The sequence below is a fragment of the Leopardus geoffroyi genome, chromosome A2 (assembly GCF_018350155.1).
Source record: "Leopardus geoffroyi isolate Oge1 chromosome A2, O.geoffroyi_Oge1_pat1.0, whole genome shotgun sequence".
Classification (NCBI taxonomy): domain Eukaryota; kingdom Metazoa; phylum Chordata; class Mammalia; order Carnivora; family Felidae; genus Leopardus; species Leopardus geoffroyi.
This window is the reverse complement of record NC_059331.1, coordinates 56,639,881-56,659,374: the sequence shown is the minus strand read 5'-3', so window position 1 is coordinate 56,659,374 and position 19,494 is coordinate 56,639,881. Positions and strand designations below refer to the sequence as shown.

Sequence of the window (19,494 nt, the reverse complement as noted above, 5' to 3'; positions counted from 1 at the left end):
CTGTGTCTCCCTCTCTCTCTGCCCCTAACCCACTCACATTCTGTCTGCCTCTCTCAAAAATAAACAAACGTTAAAAAAAAAGTTTAAAAACAATGCATGAAAAAACCAAACTAACTGGCTTTCACTACTGAATACATTTATTTTAAAAGGAAACTTTATATCACTCCCCCAAATGGAAAACTCATATCACTTGCTGAAGTAGAGGTTACCATGAAAACAAGACAATGTTATTCAATTTCAGGCAGATACTGTTTCCTGCCGAAGGCGCTGGGCTTAAAATCTGCCCCGTCTTTGTTCTGAAGAAGCCAGGAGAGAGAAGTGAACCCACTCTCCTTGTGGGCCCACTGTCTGGGGACAGTGTCCTGACAGGTCAGGTGCACGAAACACATTTTCTTCTGCTCTTTCCTCCTTAGGGGACGGAGCAGTGAGGGGCCCGGCAATCCCGGCAGCAGAGAGGATCTCAGCTGGGGGACACTGAGACGGTGCAGCAGCCTGCGGCTTTCTGCATCACACAGTCCAAAAGCTTTAGAGCTGGGGTCAAGATGAAGAAATGGAAGGCCAGAGTCGGGTGGGACACTGCCCAAGGTCACTTGGCAAGTCTGAGGGGGAAACCAGGAAGGACAAGACTCAGGGTTTTTTGACCTGCAGCTCTACTGTGTGCCAGGCACAGAGGATAGAGGGGGGCGCGGGGCAGGGACAAGACAGAGTTCCATAGAGCTGACATTTGGAGGGAGGGGGCAGAAGAGACAACCGTTAGGCAAATGGTACGATAATTTCTGATGCTGGTGAGGGCGATCAAACAAAACTGGCGGACGTGAAAGATGACAAGTAGGACAGGGTGGTGCTGTGCCAGACAAGGTGATCAGGGAGGCCCTCTCCGAGGAGGTGGCGTTCCAGCTGAGACCTGAAGGTCTAGGAAGGAGGCAGAGGAGAAATCTGGGGTCAGGAGGCTGCAGAAGGAGAGTGTGAGCAGTGAACTAGCTCCCAGTCACCCCTGACACTAGTTTTAAAAGTATCTTGAGTTAATTTCAGCCTTACAGGAAAGTTGGGGGAAGAGTACAAAGAACCCTTTGTATCCTTCACCCAGATTCCCCACACGTTCACACTGTACCCAATTTGCTTTATCATATTGTCTTTCTCCCCGCCCCCTGCCCCACACTTCCACACGTACAAGCACACCCACACCCACTCACACGCACGTACTTTTTTTTTTCCAGAATTCTTTGAGAGTAAGTTGCCCACCTCAAGCCCCCGCTACTCCAGAGTGTCTGCCCTAAAACAAGGATGTTCTCTGACCCAATCACAGTACGGTTTTCAAAGTCAGGACATCAACGTTGATTCAATACTATTATCTAATCCTCGAATCTTATTCAGAGTTGCCAACTGACCTAACGATGTCCTCTATGGAGAAACAATCCCTAATTCTTTTTTTTTTTTTTTAATGTTTATTTATTTTTGAAAGGGAGAGCATGAGCAGGACAGGGGCAGAGAGAGAGGGGGACAGAGGATCCGGAGCAGGCTCCACGCTGGCAGCAGTGATCCCAATGTGGGGTTGGAACCCATGAACTGTGAGATCATGACTTGAGCTAAAGTCAGACACTCAACTGACTGAGCCACCCAGGCGCCCCTCCAATCCCTCATTCTTAAGCCTCCTTTACACATACCCAGAGGGAAACGCAGTCTCGGGATGGCCTTCCGAGGAGAACACCCTGCCTGACCCTTTAAAGTGGACAAAGCAGCATGTGGATAGCTGGCTCAGGGACAGCTACAGCACAGGGCAGAGCCACATCAGAGCCCCCTGTGAAGGGAAAAATGTGCACCCCTACATACACTTACCCAAAGAACATGCTGTATCTTGAACAAAGTGAAAAGGTTGATAAGGCTTTAAAATAATAATAATAATAATAATAATAATAATAATAATAATAAAAGAACATATACACAGCCTCAGGGTTCTCTGTCTATTTGCACATCACTGCCAACCCTCACAAACCTGGCCTGCAGGGTACACAGGGCTGCAGCCCCTGTAGAAATGACCATTCCCGTGGCCCAGTGATGCAGCACCGTAAATCAAACAGCAGCCTGTCTTTGGGTACGATTTGGACATTTGATTTGCTTGATTGCTGAGGGTTGTCTGGTGCCTGCTTCCACCCTGTGCCCGCGGGGAGGGCCTCACTGGCCTCACCCCATTGTGCGTGACAGTCTCATGGTAAGCCTGGGGAGGGGCCCTTGGGCCCACTTCACAGATGGAAACAGAGAGGTTCGCTATAACAAAGTATCACGGACTAGAGAGCTTAAACAACAGAAATGATTTTTTTTTTTTTTTTTTTTTTTTTTTTTTTGCTGTTCTGGAGGCTAGAGGTCTGAGATCTAGGTGTCCACAGGGTTGGGTTGGTCTCCTCCAAGGCCTCTCTCCTTGGTGGATAGATGGCCTCTTCTCCCTGTGTCCTCACGCTGTGAATCATTCAGGGTCGTCCAGAGGAAGAGAACCAACGGGATGTACATGTCTGTGTACACGCACACATACACGCACACATTTATTTATCATAAACGATTAGGAAGGCCGGCAAGTCCCGAGGTCGGCAGCTGGCAAGCTGGAGACCCAGAATGCTGATGGTGAGTTTCAGTCCAAATGCTGGGAGGCTCGGGACCCAGGAAGAGCCGAGGTGTTGGCGGGAGTCTAGAGCCAGGGCTCAAGGGCAGGCAGGCAGGGGGAGTTTGTGCTCTACTCAGGCCTTCAACTGATTGGACGAGGCCCACCCACGCTGGGGAGGGCAATCTGCTTTGCTCAGTCTATTGATTCAAATGTTCATCTCATCCAGAAACACTGTCACAGATACATTCAGAAGGATGTTTAGCCAAAGATGTGGACACCCCTCACCCTGTCAAGGTGACACACAAAGTTAATCATCAGACATGGTCTTCCCTCTGTGTATGTCTGTGCCCTAATCTATTTCTTTTTAATGTTTATTTTTGAGAGAGAGAGAGAGCGAGTATGAGCAGGGGAGGGGCAGAGCGAGAGGGAGACACAGAATCCCAAGCAGGCTCCAGGCTCTGAGCTGTCAGCACAGAACCCGATGGGGGCTCAAACCCATGAACTGTGAAGTCATGACTGGAGCTGAAGACGGATGCTCAACCAACCGAGCCACCCAGGCACCCCTTCTTTTTTTTTTTAAGTTTTGTTTATTTAAGTAATCTCTACACATGGGGCTCAAACTCACTACCCTGAGATTAAGAGTTGCACCCTCCTCCAAATGAGCCAGCCAGGCACCCCTGCCCTAATATCTTCTTAAAAGGACACAACATTGGATGAAGGCCATCTTAATGATTTCATTTTAACTTAGTGGCCCTTTTAAAGACTGTATCTCCAATGCAGTCCCATTCTGAGTTACTGGGGTTAGGACTTCAACATATAAACTCGGGGTGGGGGGCACAACTGACTCCATAACAGGCCCTGACCGGAGAAGGGACCCAGTTTATAAGCTTTGGGGCCCAGCTCTTTCCTCCTGTGAGTTGCCTGGGCATCTGGGGCCCCTCACGTTGGCATGCCCTTCCCCAGGCAGGCTGACCCATCCATCCAATGGCTGCCAAGACAGGGCTGAGGTGCAGACAATCACTCAGTCTGGATAATCTCACGTGCAAAGTCCAGCAATTGCCGAGACAAAAGTGGTTGTTGGGGAGAGCCAGTATTTTCTCCCCCGCCCTCTGGCCACCAGAGGGATCTTGCTAAGACACAAGGCTGCCAGGAGACCTCAAGCATGAAAGACTGGAGCCCTGAAGCCTGCTTCCAGCGCCCTCTAGATGCACCTGCTGAGGACAGGTGGATGGAGGCAGGCGGCCTCATCCCAGTCTCTCTGAACTTGAGCTAGGTTCAGCTCTGGTTCCCAGATCCTCAAGCCTTCCCTGACTATTCCGCTGAAGCCCAGCTTCTCCAGGCCCCTGACAATTTGGTGACACCGAGCCTCTGGTGTATACGTCACCATGCCTCGCTCGGGTCCAGCAGTGCCTGAATGGGGAGGCCACGCTCACGGGGAACACGGGCCATTTCGCACCCCACGACTCCTTCCTAACAGCCCTCCCGTATAGCCCAGGGCCCGGCCTCTCCCACGCAGAGTGTAGTGCTGGTGGGGGTGGGGGCCAAGGGGTCCCTGGAGGCTCCTTCCTACAGATACTCCCCCCAGCCTCAGCACAGCGAGGGGCAGGAAATGGCCCGCGCTGGACCCGTCAGACTCGTGCCCCAGACTTTACTTCCTGAGTGGAGACACATGGCTGTGGGCTCCATGGATGCAGGCAGCCTTCTTCACAGCTGGGCGGCTCTCCAGGGGGCACAGCGGTCCTGCTCGGGGGCCCAGCCCACTCCCCCAGCTTCCTCTGATCCTCTCAACCCCCCGGGAGTGGCACCGAGGTTCCCTTTCGCTCCCACGGGTTGGCCACGGGCGATTTCTGTGGCTCGCCACCGGAGACCAGCGGATCCAATGCTCACGCACCACCTCGCTCACATCCTTTCCACACCTGTCTGCCGCAGGCACTGACCACCCCGTGGCAATGGGAAAATCCTCCTTGTCCCTCAAGACCTGTCTCAGCTGCACAAGAACCTTCCCAGCTTTTCCCAGCTGACGTGATCACTCCCCCTCTCGAATAATAACGACACATTCTTCAAACTTACTTCATTACTAAAAAGAAGATCTGTGATGTGTCAAGCGCTAACTGCGTCCCAGGTGTTCTTCCTAAGCCCGTTTCGGCTCAGGACAGAAGTATCTTGGACGGTCACCGGGGCGGACACTACCTCCCAGGATGGCCCCATAGCTGGGCCAGACCTTGCAACTCCTGGTCAGGACATGGGGCGTAAGTCGCACCCCCACTTGGCTGTGGGAAGGACTCTGTGATGCCCCAGGGAACGGACTGCAACGGAAGTGATGCCGCATGCCTTCTGAGGTCATGAAAGGTGACACATCTCCTACGTGGCTCTCTCTAGGAAAGCTAACTCTGGGGGCGTAGCCACCATGGTGTGAGGAGCCCAGGACACATGCAGGGGGCCCTTAAGGGTGCTTCAGCCAACAGCCAGCAGCAACTGCCAGGTGAGCGACCGGGTGAGTGGGCGGGTGGGCGGGGCTCCTGAGAAGTCCCGCCTCCAGTCTTCAAGAAACACCGTCTGATGGGCGTAGAACAGGGCCCACCCAAAGAACAGAGCCACGGGAAGGACAAATACAGTCACTGTTTCAAGTCCTTACGTTCTGGGGTAATTTGCTAGGCAGCCACAACTAGTGGAACAGTTGCACGGAGGCAAGAGGCTTTAAACAACGCAGAGAGTGAGTGGGGCAGGGCAGCCTCATGGGGTCCATCGTTTGGGTTGGACTGACCACATTCTGTCACCTTAGGTAGGGCACTTAGCCTCTTGTCATCAGACATATGGGGAAAATAACAGTTATCTATGTCATAAGGCTGTTGGGAGGACGAATGGAGACAGGGCATGAAAAGCATTTAGCACCTATAAATGCTCAGTGAAAGTAAGGAATAATAGTAATAATTATTCCCAAAGGGACCAGCCAGATCAGATTCCCGGTCAGCCTGACGTCAGAGCCTGCCCTGTCCCCTCAAGTCACAGAGCATCCAGGGTCTCACTGCCAAGTTTCTCCTCAACAGACCGAACCTCACCAGCCACGGGCTGAGGCCTGGGACTTGGGTGTGCGGTGGGGGCACCCCGTGCCCTCTGAATGGCCCCAGAAGTCCTGCCGGTCCAGTTCCCGGGGCTGCATGCTTGAAGCTGTCAGCCCGCTAAGTTCACTCACTGTGGCCAAGGCTTAGGGAGCTCTCTCCAAAGTGAGTTTCTTCACGCTGTGGTTTTGGCACACCTGGCCTTTGGTTATTTCCAACAGAGGTGGTCAGTGAAACCTGCCCATCAGGAAACAAGTTGATAAATGGTATCATCTGAACTAGTCCTACATTTGTTTGTTGTTGAAAATTTTTTTCAACGTTTATTTATTATTTTCGTGAAAGAGAGAGAGAGAGAGAGAGCGCATGAGTGGGGAGGGGCAGAGAGAGAGAGACAGAGACAGAGACAGAGACAGAGACAGAGACAGAAGATCCCAAGCAGGCTCCACGCTGTCAGCGCAGAGCCCGATGCGGGACTCGAACACACACACCGTGAGATCATGACCTGAGCTGAAGTTGGACAGTTAACCGAGCCACCCAGGTGCTCCGTCCTGGTGCTACATTTGTAACCAAACAGTCACACTCTGCTCATAGATGAGGTTACAGAGTCAGTCCGGGGGCAAGTGAACATGCAGAGTTACAATTACTCTGGAAAATTCCTTACTATGGGGGACCCGGGACTACACAGATCGAGGCAGCCAGTCATGCGTGTCTCACCCCCCCTTCAGGACGTCCCACACCATGTACACAGCTCTTCCCTTCTCCTCTCTGTCTCCTTCTCTCCTTTTGACACCAAAAATAGCATTTGGCTTTTAATACCGAGTGAAGGCAAACAGGTGGAGACACGGGGACTCTCACCCACTGCTGGTGAGGATGCCCGCTGTGAAACCACCTTGGAAAGCACTTTCACAAAGCTCAGTGAGGCTTAAGACACTCACGTACTGCCCTGGTTACAAACCCTGCAGAAACTCTGCAAACGGGAGCAAGGAGTTACGCATGAGAGTGTTCACCACAGCCCTGCCTGTAACATCAAAACACAGGAAACCACCTGAATACCTTAAAACAGCAGAACAGATCATTGCACAAGGCATATTTGTACAACGGAATACCACACATCAGTGAAAATGAGTGAATGAGAATTATACGTAGCAGCATGGATGAATCTCACCAATAAACATTGAGTGAAAACAGCAAGTCGCATCTTGAAGAGATATCTGTACACCCACGTGCATAGTCCTATTACTCACAGTAGCCAAAAGGTGGAAGGAACCCAAGTGTCCACTGAGGAATGGACAAAGTGTGGTCAATCCATACAGTGGAGTATTATCCAGCCTTAAAAAGGAAAGAAATTCTGAGATGCGCTACAACGTGGATGAACCTCGAGGATACTGTGCTAAGTGAAATAAGCCGGTCACAAAAGGACAAACGTTGTATGATACCACGTACATGAGGCCCCGGAGTGGTCAAATTCAGAGACAGAAAGTAGGATGGGGTTTGCGGGGGCTGAGGGAGGAGGGAACGGGGGGCTCGTGTTTAGTGGGGACAGAGTTTTGGGAGGGGCTGCAAGATGAAAAGAATCCTGGAGATGGATGGTGGTGATGTTTGTGCAGCAAAATGTGAATGTACTTCATGCCACTGAACTGGACACTTAAAAATGGCTAAGGTGGGGGCGCCTGGTCATGATCTCGCGGTCTGTGAGTTCAAGCCCCGCGTCGGGCTCTGTGCTGACAGCTCAGAGCCTGGAGCCTGTTTCAGATTCTGTGTCTCCCTCTCTCTGACCCTCCCCCATTCATGCTCTGTCTCCCTCTGTCTCAAAAACAAATAAACGTTAAAAAAAATAAAAAAATAAAAAACCCGGCTAAGGTGGTCAATTTTAAGTTATGTGTACTTTACTACAATTAAAAAAACTTTTAAAGCGAGGTGCAGATTGCATCATGTATCTGGGGTTTAAAAACATGTACAACAGCCTTTTGTGTGGACAAAGTTATAAGAATGTGCATGGGAAATGTACAGATGAAATGGGGGGGGTGTTGCTCTGCTTAGATTTAGCTCCACGGGGAGCGGGGGTGGGATGGGATTTGAGGGAGGTCCACAGGGGCCACATTGGTGACAATTTGTCTCTGAAGGCAGGAGGTGGGTATACTACTCTCTATATTCTCTGCACCTATTTCATTAATAAGAAAGAGTACCCTGAGGTCTGCTGGGCTCTGGTGACTGGGGAGAGGGCTGTGTCCTCCCACCATGGCCGCTTGGCCAAAGCTGAAGGGTCTGCGGGGTCCCCATCCACCCAGGCGGCATGCAGAAGTCCCTAGGAACATTCTTTCATTCTCTGGTTGAAATACGCAGCTCCGCCCCTCCCCCAGCCCCAGCCTCTGGCAGAGCTCCAGGATTATTTTACATTAATTTAAGATCCCTAATGAAGAATAATTAACAGCTTCAAGGGAGCCTGGCACACCCTGTGTTTAGAAGTGGTTAATTATGCATTGTCTGCAAAACATCCTTTTCATACTCTTAAGTTTTGGGTTGCTGTTTTAAACAACGGAATATGGCATCAGGAAAAAAGCCAAGTGGTTCCATTTGCAAAGCCTTCCTGGGGCAAGGACAGCCCCCATTTCCCACGCCCCTACTAAGCGCGGCGTGGTAAGCGTTTTCCTGGAGTTGACCTGTCAGCCCCTTCAGGGGCAGTGAGAGGTGGGCTGGCACGCGTCCCATCTTGCACAGGGGCAGGCTTGCAGGGAAAGGGACTCTCTGAGCCCTCTGCTGGGATGAGGCCGGACCATAAAGCCAAGTTCGTATCTACCTGACTGACGTGTCACCTTTATTTATGGTCACTGATAGAAAGAAGACTGACCCGGCCCTGAGCTTCTCATTTGCTGGGGTGCATAGTTGGGACTCCTCAGCTGGCAGTGGGTGGCCTCCACAGCTGGGCTGCCTGGTGAAATCCTGATGGTCCCACTGACAGGTCGTGTGACTCTGGGCAAACTACTTCGCCTTCCTGTGCCTCAGTTTCCCTCAGCGGGAAAATGGGATAATCGTGTCCCCCTCTTCATTGGGTTGCTGCAGAGTCGGGGCTTAGAACCAGGCCTCACATGTAGCAGGTGCTCAGTGAGTCTCAGTATTATGGTCACCTACTCTGCCTTCCTTTTTAGGCTCATTCCCTTATATGTATCCTACCCTTCAGCCTCTCTTTTGGCCATTTCTGAACCATGCCAGGCTCGGTCCTACCTCCTTATGTTTAAACTGTGCTCTCTGCCCTTCCCTGTCTGGAAAAATCCCACTTCTACGATCAGCTCAGATGCCACCTCCTGCAGGAAGCCTTCCTTGATTTCTCCCAGATACCCTCCCTCATGCTCCTAGTATCTTTGTGCCACCTCGATCTCCCATCCTTAATTTTCATGGCTTGTTTAGTGGGTCTGTTTCCCCCTTGGAGGCTGGGACCTCCTTGAGGCCCATGTCCCAATTGTCTCTGGGCTGCAGTAGGGGCTTGGGAAAAGAGCCCCAACTCTATATCTATTCCTCCCACGGCGGGCAGGGGCCAAGAGGTCTCCCACCAGCTCCCCCTGGAGGCTGAGCCATGCCCCTCACAAAGAGCATGCGACCCCCAGAGGTGACTCTCAATGTGTCACTCCTTCCCTACACTCGTCATGGGGTCCTCACTGTGTGCAGCACAGAGCCCACCCCCTGGTCCCGGACTCCAATCCTAGATACCCTCTCCTAGCTCCATGGTCTTTTGCTGCCCCCTGAAGACATCTGCCCTTTGAAAAGTTCTGGGTTTTTTTCCACGTGCTTTTCCCTCTGCCTACAACACCAACCTTCTCCTTCTCGGCCCTGCCAGCTTCTCCAGACACTTCTCTGCCCGCTCAGCTGTCACCTCCTCTGTGGAGCCCCCACACCCTGGTCCTCTGTCCATGACAACTCCTGCCTCGTCCAGCTGAGCCCCTGTGGGCCGGGGCTGTGCCTCAGTCATCCCTCTCACTCCAAGACCCCGGTGTGCTGCAAGGCCTCAAGCCGTGAGCACTCCGGAGAGATCGTCTTGGGACAAGAGAGACCTTAGTTCCAAATACTGTGGCCCCGCTGACTTGGCTACCTGCCCTTCATTCTCCCTCGGCTCACCTGCTCAAAGCGGGGGCTTAATGCCTCTTTTGCAGAAGGGGTGAGGGTTTAACGATCAGGTAAAGTGCCCTGCCCTCAGCAGCCAATAACCAACAGCCAGAATACGCCAGGAGCCCCAAGGCTCTAACAACAAACTCCCCAAAGTGGGGGGTGAAGACTCATCCACCTGCACAGCGTGCACATCCCACCTGGTGTGGCCTTCCGCTCAGATGTGGCCGTGCTAATCAGATGCAGGACAGGCCTCTGTCGCTGGCACCCGCCCAAGAGTAGGGACTTCCTTTCTGAGGCTGCCGTGAGACCCTCAGTGCCCGCCCCCTTTGCAGAAAGCCCCTGGAAGAGAAAAGAAAAGCTCCCACACTTTCCCAGAACTGCTCGCATGCTAATGCCCATGGAATTCACAGAGTGTGAAATCAGGAAAAACTAATTCCCTCAGAATAGCTGGTATTCTGATTCCCTCCTCCCAGATCTTTCAAGGCGACCACGGGGATGGCTCCACGATGCCCCTCCTGCTGGCCTAGGCACCGGCGTTTCTCGGCCAAGGGGTGCGAGCGGACAGAACACACGTGCAGACCATATTGTCAGGTTTGTTAACATTTGAACGCATGGTGTTGGCAGCCTGCATCATTTCAGGGAGCAGTCCCCAAATGCCGCTGTTATCAGTTCCAAATACCTAAAGATGGGGAAACCGGGGCTCAGCAAGGGAAAGCAGCCTTCCCAAAGTCACACAGCAAGGGAAGGGACTTGAAGTCTGGTCTCCTGACCTCCAGACCAGGGATCCCCCATTCAGCCTCCCCAAACAGTTCTCAAATTCCTGCTTGGTACCCAGGTAGTCATGCCTGTTAATCAGATGAGCCACCCATTAGGCTGGAGGGAATGTACCCTGGCAGGGCCAGGCTGCCCTCCTGTGGGGTCACACCTGCCCAGGATCAAGTCCACTCCAGGGAGGACCCCAACAGCAAGAAACAATGAAAGCAGCATTTGACTACAGAACACTCTGGGGTAACCACTTCCTTGCAGAAAGCCTACCGGTTTCAGGGCCGGAGGGAGAGGAGGGGACAATCACGCCAAGTTGCAAAGTGACCCACAGCACAGGCCGCCGCCGTTCCTGGCCAGTGGCAAGGACCCTGGGCTGACCTGGGAAGGCCCTCCAGTGGGCAGGCCAGGGTGTGCGGGGGACTTTACCTCACAGCCCCCTGCCCTATGGCAGAGGTCCTCCCCAGACCGTCCACATACCTTTTATAGACTCCATGCAGCGGCTGCAGGCACAGGAACTGCCAGTAATCCAGGCAAAAGGCCTTGAACTTGAGCATTTTCACCTTTCAGTCTCCAGCCGGACCACTGTGGCTCCTCCACCGGGGTTGGAGAGGGTTTGGGGATGGTTGGGGGACTGGCCACGCAGGCCCACCCTGGTCCCACCGCAGCCCCCACTCACATGGCCCGGCCCTGCCCAGCCCGCTCCTAGAGCACACGCCTCCAATACAAAGAGCAGCGCGCACAAAAGCCTAGCAACTCGTTGGTGCGGCTCACCCGGCCAGTCTTAGACTGCTGCTGTCTCTGGCAGCTGGTTCTTCTTGGGGCTCCTCTGCGGGTCCCCAGGGTACGCCGAGGCAGCCCTGGCTGTGCCCAGCTGCAGGGGCCCCTGGACTGTCATCCTGGGGGGCCTGGATGCTGGGGGCTCCTGATGGCCGTTCCCCAAGCCCCTTCTTCCAGCCAGGCCCCGGACACTTGGCGGCCGTGCCTGCACCTGGCCGGGCAGTCGGCCACCCGCCTGCTTGGCCCAGAGTGGCTCAGGCCCCAAAGACCCGGGCGTGAGGCAAGGAGGGGGCGAAATGACAGACAAACGCTGACCTTGACACCCAGATCAATTACGTTTGGTGGAATCCTGGTCCGGCCCGAGTGAGCGAGAACTCACCACATAGCCACATGGTGTGGGTGGGAGCAGCTTGGCTCTGAAAGGCAGGCGGAGAAAGACTGACAGGGCCGCCAGGAGCGGTTGCCCGGGCGACAGGGACACATTGATAAAATCTAAAATGGAACCTCGATGACAGCTGCTCATTGGCTGCCGGGAGGGGAACTCCTGTAGCTAGTGAGGGAGGGAGGGAGAAGAGCTGCTGGGCTGGGCTGAGGGGCCGAGGCCAGCCAGGGGCTGTTGGGCAGGAACGGGGTGGGGGGATGCGGGGGGGGGGGGGACAGGCAGAGTGGGTGGCTCGGTGGCCTCAGGACCTGGCAGTCACAGGCAATGGAGCAGAACCACCAGCCGGGCCTCTCTCTCCATCCCTGCCCGTGGGTCCTGGTTCTGCTCTGACCGCTTTAGGGACCATTCCCTATACACCAGCCACAGGGACCTTCGTGTCATTTGGCCACACCCTCATGTGGCCCCACGCTGCTCTCAGAATAAAGGCCAAACTCCCGACTGGTGACCGGCTCCTGCTGATGGACCGACAGACCATACCACCTGACCTCTCTGAGGCTCCCGACTCCCAGACACCTGGCCCCTTTCGCACCCCCTGACCCACCACCCCCTTCAGGTCTTCTGTGCAGGGCTTTCTGCTGGGGGTGCCCCCTCCCCCGGGGCAGAGACTCATCATCCAACAGATATCACCTCCAACACCGCCTCAGAGCCTTCTCTGACCATCCGAGCCTCCTTCACCCTACACCCTGTCTCATTCTCTCCCCTGGACACACCATCCTCTGAAACGATCCTGTTTATTCACTCGTTTTCTGCCTCTCTGCCGTGGCTGCGGCATGAGCATCTCCTGGGCATCTCCCAGGCAGGGCCCACGCCCCTCCTTTCACAGCCCATCTCACGGGCCAGCCTCACGCCTCGCCCACCGCTGGCACCCTGTCATCATTAGTTGAAGGAACAAAGGATCTTGGGTAGCAGAATGGAAGGGTCTGGACCCACAAAGCACAGCACGCTCACACCTCCACTCCTTCAGGTCCCCGGTTTGCTCCACATCATTTACAAAGCGGAGGTCCCTTGGCATCCTTACAACCCTCCCCTGCTGGAAGATGGGGAAGCTGAGGCTCAGAAATATGCCCATGGGTGAGGGGTGACATCCAGGAGACATTGGCCGCAGATGGGAGCCGGCGCTGAGCAAGCCCGCCAGGCTTCAGGGGCCTGACCCCAGCCCCGTGCTCTGGCAAAGCCCAAGAACAAGGTCAACGGGCTCAGGAGGGCAGTTTTCTGTCTGCTGTTGGCAAACATGCTGAGCAGAGCTTCTCACCCAGCGGCTGTTAGGGCACTGTCCCCCTCGCCACCAGGGGACACTTGGCAATGTCTGGAGAAGTCTGGGGTGGCCACAACCGGGAAGGAGTGTGCTACTGGCATCTAGTGGCATTTCGATGCTGCTGAACATCCCCCAGGGCTCAGGAGAGCCCCCACGCCAGAGAATGATCCCTCCCCTGCTTCGGAGAGTAGCTCTCTCAGAAATGTCCCATCGTGGACAGTCAGAACTGGAAGGGCATTTAAAATGGCTCAGTCCAAGCCTCCTCTTGTATAAACAAGGAAAGGGAGGCCCAGTGAGGGAAAGGGCACACCCAGCATCAACAGGATGGGTCCAAGCTGGACCCAGGAAGCCCCACGCTGTTCTGGGGCTGGGGAGAGACGAGCCACTGGATAACCGGGCTGGTAACTGCGGGGTAGATGGGGACGGAGGGTGACAGTGGCCATCTGCCAAGGGTGATGAGCCTGTTGGCCTGTTTGCCAAGGTAGCACAGGCCCCGTGGAGTGCTGCCCCGCCCCTCTCCCCCGGACAAGGACATCAGCTTCCCTCTCACGCCTGTGGCAGAGGAAGCCGGCTGTGCCTTTGAAAGGAGGCAATTACTGGCTGGGACCTTTGTTTCTGAATTCCCAAGCCGTGAATGGGGCCTCCAGGACCTCGAATGGCACCTCCTCCCCTCCACTGGGGACTGAAGGCCAGGTTTCCCAGAGGCTCCCACAGCAGAGCTGGTGACCCTGCTGCATGAAAAGGGCACAGAGGCCAGGTGGTGGTAGGGGTAGGTGAGGGCCCTGGGTCCCAGGCCTGGACCTGGCACCAATATTCCTCTGGTCTCTGCATCTTAAGTTTTCCTCATCTGTGAAATGCGAACATCGAGCCTGGCTCTGCCTGTGTCCCAAGGCTGCTGTGAGGGTCAGAAGTCAGGACACGTGGGACTGCAGGATCATAGGAATGGGGGCAGATCCTGTTTAGCGCCTGCCTCTTTTCTGTTCCTCAAATGGGCCAAGCATGCTCCACCTCAGGACCTTTGCACTGGCCATCTCCACCGCCTGGATGCTCTTCCTCCAGTCATGGGACTCACCCCCACGTTCTTTCTGGTCTCTGGTTAAACGGCACTTCCTCACAGACCTTCCCTGGCCACCCTCCGATCGCCCTCTATCCCCTTCACCCCGATTTCTTTTCCTTCATAGCATTTGCCACCCGACACAGTATATTAAGACCTGATTCCTTTGTTCCTTTGCTGCCTGAGCCCCCGCCTGACACAGTAGCCCAGCAAAGGCAGCGCTGTTGACCATGGTGTAGCAAGCACCTGACACCTGAAATAAGGGCTGGGGGGAGGAGGGGAAGGGGCAGAGCTGAGGGTGGTCCTGCTGTCTGCTCTGACCCCTAGCTTGGTCCTCTAGGACTGTGAAGGCACTGGCCAAGTGCGGCCAGCCTCAGGGGGGTGATTACTATGGCCGCTCCCTGACCACGGCCGCCTGCCAGGCCTGGCGAGAGCTGGGTCTGGGTTAAACCTGAGGGGGCAGGGGAACACGTGACAGTCCCCACCCAACCCCCAGACACTCTGGGACAAAAGCCTCACCCCCTGCCCCCCTTCGTTCCAGAGCCTTCTCCGGCCTGGCCCCTAGCAGAGTGCTGACTAGCTGGCTGGCGGAGGTAGACAAAGCGGGTGGAGCCACACTGCCATCTGACATGTTGGTGGCTTTCAGAGAAGCCAGTGGCTCAGCTGGTTTACAGGAGTTTCGTGAGCCTCTCACCCTGGGCTCAGCCCGTTCTGCCACAGACACCCATACACCTGCCCAGCACCCCGGGCCGGCCAGGCAGGGGCATCCAGCTGTGAGCCTGCGAAAACAGAGCGTGGCCAGGGGTGGGGGCGGGGGTGAGTCCACGCACAGGAGGGATGGAGTGAGGGTCCACCCGTGTGAGGAACGGAGGGTGCCGATGCTCTGCACGCGGTGTGTGTGAGACTGTGCAAAGCGCTGTGCCAAGAGCTGAGGGTATGAGGTGTGTCCATGGGGGCAAGGAGTGTATTGTGGCCTTGGGCAGCGTTCACAGCAGGATCTGGGTTCAAGTCCGGCTCTGCTGGCCAGCTGAGAATCCTGAACCAGCGACTTCTGTGAAACGGGCTAACACCAACCCGTTCCGAGTGCTCGTGAGGAAGTAGGACACTCACTTCATGAGGAAGTGTCAGCTTTCGCGGCACCCGCGCACGCCTGTTAGCGTCACGTGTGGCTGTGGCCGTGGAGCGTCCCCCTACAGGGTTATCGGAGTGTGCCGGCAGCCACCAGCCCCACGCTGGCTCAGGAAAGCACCCCTCTGCCCTTCTCACAGCCTCAGGCAGCTTTAGGGTCTCAGAGCTGGTGGCCATGACCATCTCGTCCCAGGAGAGCAACTACTAGACCCGCCCCCTGCACAGGGGGCCCAGGCCCTGTCGTGTCGCCAGTGCAGGGGGCTCACGACCACTGGGCCTGCTTTTGGTCGTTCGGGCCCCTTGGTGCGACTCAGCTCTGCCGGGCCCTCTGCCTCACCCTCCCCGGCTGGGCACGTCCGGCCACATCCAGCCCTGTGGCTCCTCACCGGGTATATGCCCTTTCCTGGCAGTGGCGCATCTCCTGCCCACAGAGAGGGACGCGCCTATTTCCAGTCGGCGTGGCCCAGTCCGCCCCTCCCCGACTCACGCTGCTACACTGGACGTGGCTCCCCATGCTAACACCGCGCCGGGGCCAGCCAGCTGCCCCTTCCTGGTCTTTTGTGGCCCCAGCCTGTGAGCAGAGATCGGCTGACTTCCGATCCAGGGGACCTTCCTGTGTGCCTCGATCTCTGGCCCCTTCTTGTAACGTTAGACAATGCCTCCTTCTGAAGACATCTCATAGAAACGACAAGATCCAAAACCCATGTGAAGGCAGAGGTCCTCAGACACCCCGGCTTCCACGAACCGCGATCGGAAAACCAACTGGAAGCGTCAGCTTGGCCCCTGGGCTGCAGCCTGGGCGTCACGGGAACGGGCAGCTGCGGGCTGGCCCTCAGAGGGACCACCAGCCTTGGTTCTCAGAGGAACCCTTAGCCGAGCCCCTGAGGGACCATTCCTAGCTGGACTAGTCCTCAGGGGATGTGTCAGCAGTACTGCTGGTCCCTGGGGGAGTTTGAGGGCCCAATGGGGGGACTAATTTCCCTTGATGCCTCCTGGGGCCCACCCGCGGTGCTGATGGGAACAGTGGGCCCAGAGTGGAGGGAGCGACGGTACCCGTAGCAGTCAGTGGACAGGCTGCTTCTGGTCTCCAGGGAACTCCTGAGGGTGACAGAAGTGAGACAGGGTTACCGGTGACCCCCGACACACAACAAATGCTCCCGGGGGCTGTGCTGGCTCAGGCCACACTGGGTGGTCCCAGGACAGGTCCTGGGGTGGGTGAGCAGCCCCGGGAAGGGTTTGGCGCCCACATGCAAGAAACCATGTGCTTTCTTGCCCTCTGTCTCTCTCCCACACCCCCGCGCAGAGAGCTCAGTTACAAAGCATCTTTAGCAGGATCAAGTCCAGCTGCTCTCTGTTCACTGGGGAAGCCAAGGCCCGAGGTCCCCCAGGGAGTCTCCCAGGCCGAGGCTCTTTGTAGTCAGAGACCCAACTGGGGCCTGGGCCTGCTAGCGTGCAGCTCTGCTCATGGCCCCCCCTCCCCCCCCCCCCCCCCCCGCCACTGACAAACCCTTGCCACGCAGGAGCTGGCCCCTGCGTCTGCACCCTCCTCTCATCCTCCCCCATTTTACAGAAGTCGCTTGTTCAGGATTCTCAGCCGGCGAGCAGAGCCAGATTTGAACCCAGGTCCTGCTGTGAACACTGCCCAAGGCCACAATACACTCCTTGCCCACGTGGACACACCTCCAACCAACCTGCTGCCTTGCTTGTTCCTGCAACATGTTCCTGCCCCAGGGCCTTTGCACTTGTTCCCTTTACTTAGGATGCTCAGTCCCCATCACTCACTTGCCAGAGAGGCCTTTCCTTGGTGTCTATAGCGGCCCCAGCCCCTTATGCTCTCCACTCATCACTCAGTTTTATTTCTTTCAGAGCCCTATGTAAAAAGGGCTAAGCCATTTATCTGTGTGCTTGTTCACTGCCTTTCGGGTGTCCCTCCCCAAAGGCAGGGACTTGTGTGCCCTGGACATTTTTGGCTCCACTAAGGCAGGTGGGTGCAGTCAGATGAGAGGAGGGGGCCCTGCCCGAGGTCCCACAGCAACCTGTGAGGCAGCCTCTTAGCCCCCATTGTGGGTGAGGAAACTGAGGCTCAGAGGGGTTAGCACCATGGGCAGAGTCTAACAGCTCTGAGAGGCTGGGCTGGGATTGGGACTCAGGTCTGTCTGGCCTGGGACCACTGTGTTCTGTCCCCAAAGAGGCCTCCCCGCCGAGTCCTTGCAGACCACAGGCCAGGCCCACGATCTCCATGCCCAGAGCCCAGAGGCCCGGCAAAGAGACTTGATGTCCAGCTTTGGATCTGGCCCCAGAGACAGCCCTACCTGAGGTCAGGGCCCGTTCCACCCTTGACTCACCATGGATTTGGTACAAGTCCCTTCACCCCTCTGTGCCTCAGTTTCCACATTTGTAAAAGGATGGTAAGTAACAGTAAGTCACTCATAGGGGGAAATAATGGATGTGAAATGACTGTGGAGAAAGAAACAGGAGCCTCTGTTTGCTACACACGGTGGCATGGCCAGTGTCTGAGGCCTTCGGGGTCTTAGGGTGTGCCTGTCACTACTCGGTGGCCTGGCTCCCCCTGCCCTGTCCCTGCCTTTCCGGGCAGTGGCTGCTATGACAGCCGACACAGCCGTGGACGCACTGTCCCTGGACTCCACCTCTCCTCCCACGTCAGGCTGCCTTTCCTCATGGGACACCACCTCTCCCCACTGGGGGTCCCCTGCACACCTCTCCCCCACCCAATGTCTCAGAAGCCCAGGGCCCCTGCTTCCCGTGGACCTGTGCTTGGCGCTTGGGCTTTGCCATTCTGAGCCAATGCTGGGTGCTTACCACGGGTCATCTGAGCTTCGGCCTCGGTTTACCTACTTGTCCTTACCACAGCCTTGATGGAAACTCTCCTTGCTGGAGGCCGACCCCTCCCTTCCACATCCCACTTCCGGTCCAATGAAAGCATCACTGGTTTTCTGGGTCCCGTATTCAGCAGATTAGCTTCCCCAGAACCAAGCCCTGCCCCAGGCGCCCCCTCCATCTCCAGCCCCGGCTGAAGAGGCCACGGACAAGCTTCCCTCCCCCCTGGAGCCAGAGCCGCCCCAGGGCCGTGCACTGTGCCTGTGTCAACAGCGCCTTGCCAGAGCCCACAAGAAAAGGGGACGTAAAGGACGGTGTCAGGATGCCACCCCGTCACTGTCCCAGACTGTTTGCTGTCCTGCGCCTGCCCCAGTGAGCAATGGCTTTTCTGGGAGGGGAGAGGGCGGGGCTGGTGAGGCAGGCCTCACCTCCCTGCCGCGCCAGGACCCTCACTGGCAGAGGCGAGCAATTCCTGCCTTTGGGAAGCCCCTAGTCCAGACAAGGGGACCCAGCCCTCAACGCGTGTCCCCCAGTGACTGGCCTCTCCAGTCAGGTGAGCAGATACCAGTATGAGAGCCCCCTAGTGCCAGGTGCGTTTCTCATCTAACCCTTGCGTAAACCTCATGAGGCACAAGGAATTTACAAATGCTACCAGTGCAGCTCAGAGGCACTCTATACCCGGAACACCACTCCATCCCCTGCCTCTTTGTCCCGCAGCAAACTCCTATTCACCCTGCAAAACTGTGCTCAAATGTCAACTCCTTGGTGCAGCCTTCTTTGCCCACCCTGACCCCCCACGCAGACCACCGTCTCCCTTCCTTCCTCCTTTCCCCTCTCCCTCCTTCCCTCCCTTCCTTCTCTCTCCCACTCCCCCAATGACCATGAGTATATTTTGAGCAGTTCCTATGTGCTATGAGGGAGGCGTTGCTGCTAACACTTTACAGCGATCAACTCATTCAGTCTTCGCCGGAGCCCAGGAGGGAGGTACAGTGACACTCTGCTATGTTGTGACACGTGGGTCCAAGATGTTGAAGGGTGCATGAGATTTTCCAAGCAGATAGTACTGTCACTGAAGTATGCATTTGAAGACGGGGACTGTCTGTTGAGCACCCCCTGCCCCCACAGGACTGAGGGGCCCTAATAGCCATGCAGGGCTGACCTGGCCTGTTGTGGCCCAACCCTAAACCCTGTGGCGGGTGGTGACCTCTGCTTGGGCTCTCCACTCCTCCCCACCCTCTCTGCCTATCCCTGGGGTCCCCTCGGTGGCCTGAGCCCCTTGGTGATCCCCTTCCTGCTGTCTCACTGACCCTCCATCAGCCCAGTGAGGACTGGCTCTAAGAGGAGAACCAGCCTCTGCCATGCGCCCTGCTGGGTCCATGCAGCTTTGGAATCACAGATGGAGGCCCATTCCGCTCACCACTGTCTGCTGCTCAGCCCAGCAGTCAACAGGAAAGGTTCGGGCCCACGCAGGACAGGCCC

At 56.1% G+C, this 19,494-nt stretch overlaps 1 protein-coding gene and 1 long non-coding RNA gene across 7 annotated transcripts in view; one reads left to right on the top strand and one right to left on the bottom strand.

The window, feature by feature from the left end:
* Positions 1-19,494, bottom strand: part of IQSEC1 (IQ motif and Sec7 domain ArfGEF 1) — a 470,459-nt gene that overhangs the window by 132,660 nt on the left and 318,305 nt on the right. The window lies entirely within an intron of this gene.
* Positions 762-1,088, top strand: LOC123606042. The gene is made up of 2 exons (XR_006716059.1): positions 762-858; positions 989-1,088. It is a non-coding gene; the product is annotated as an uncharacterized LOC123606042 (long non-coding RNA).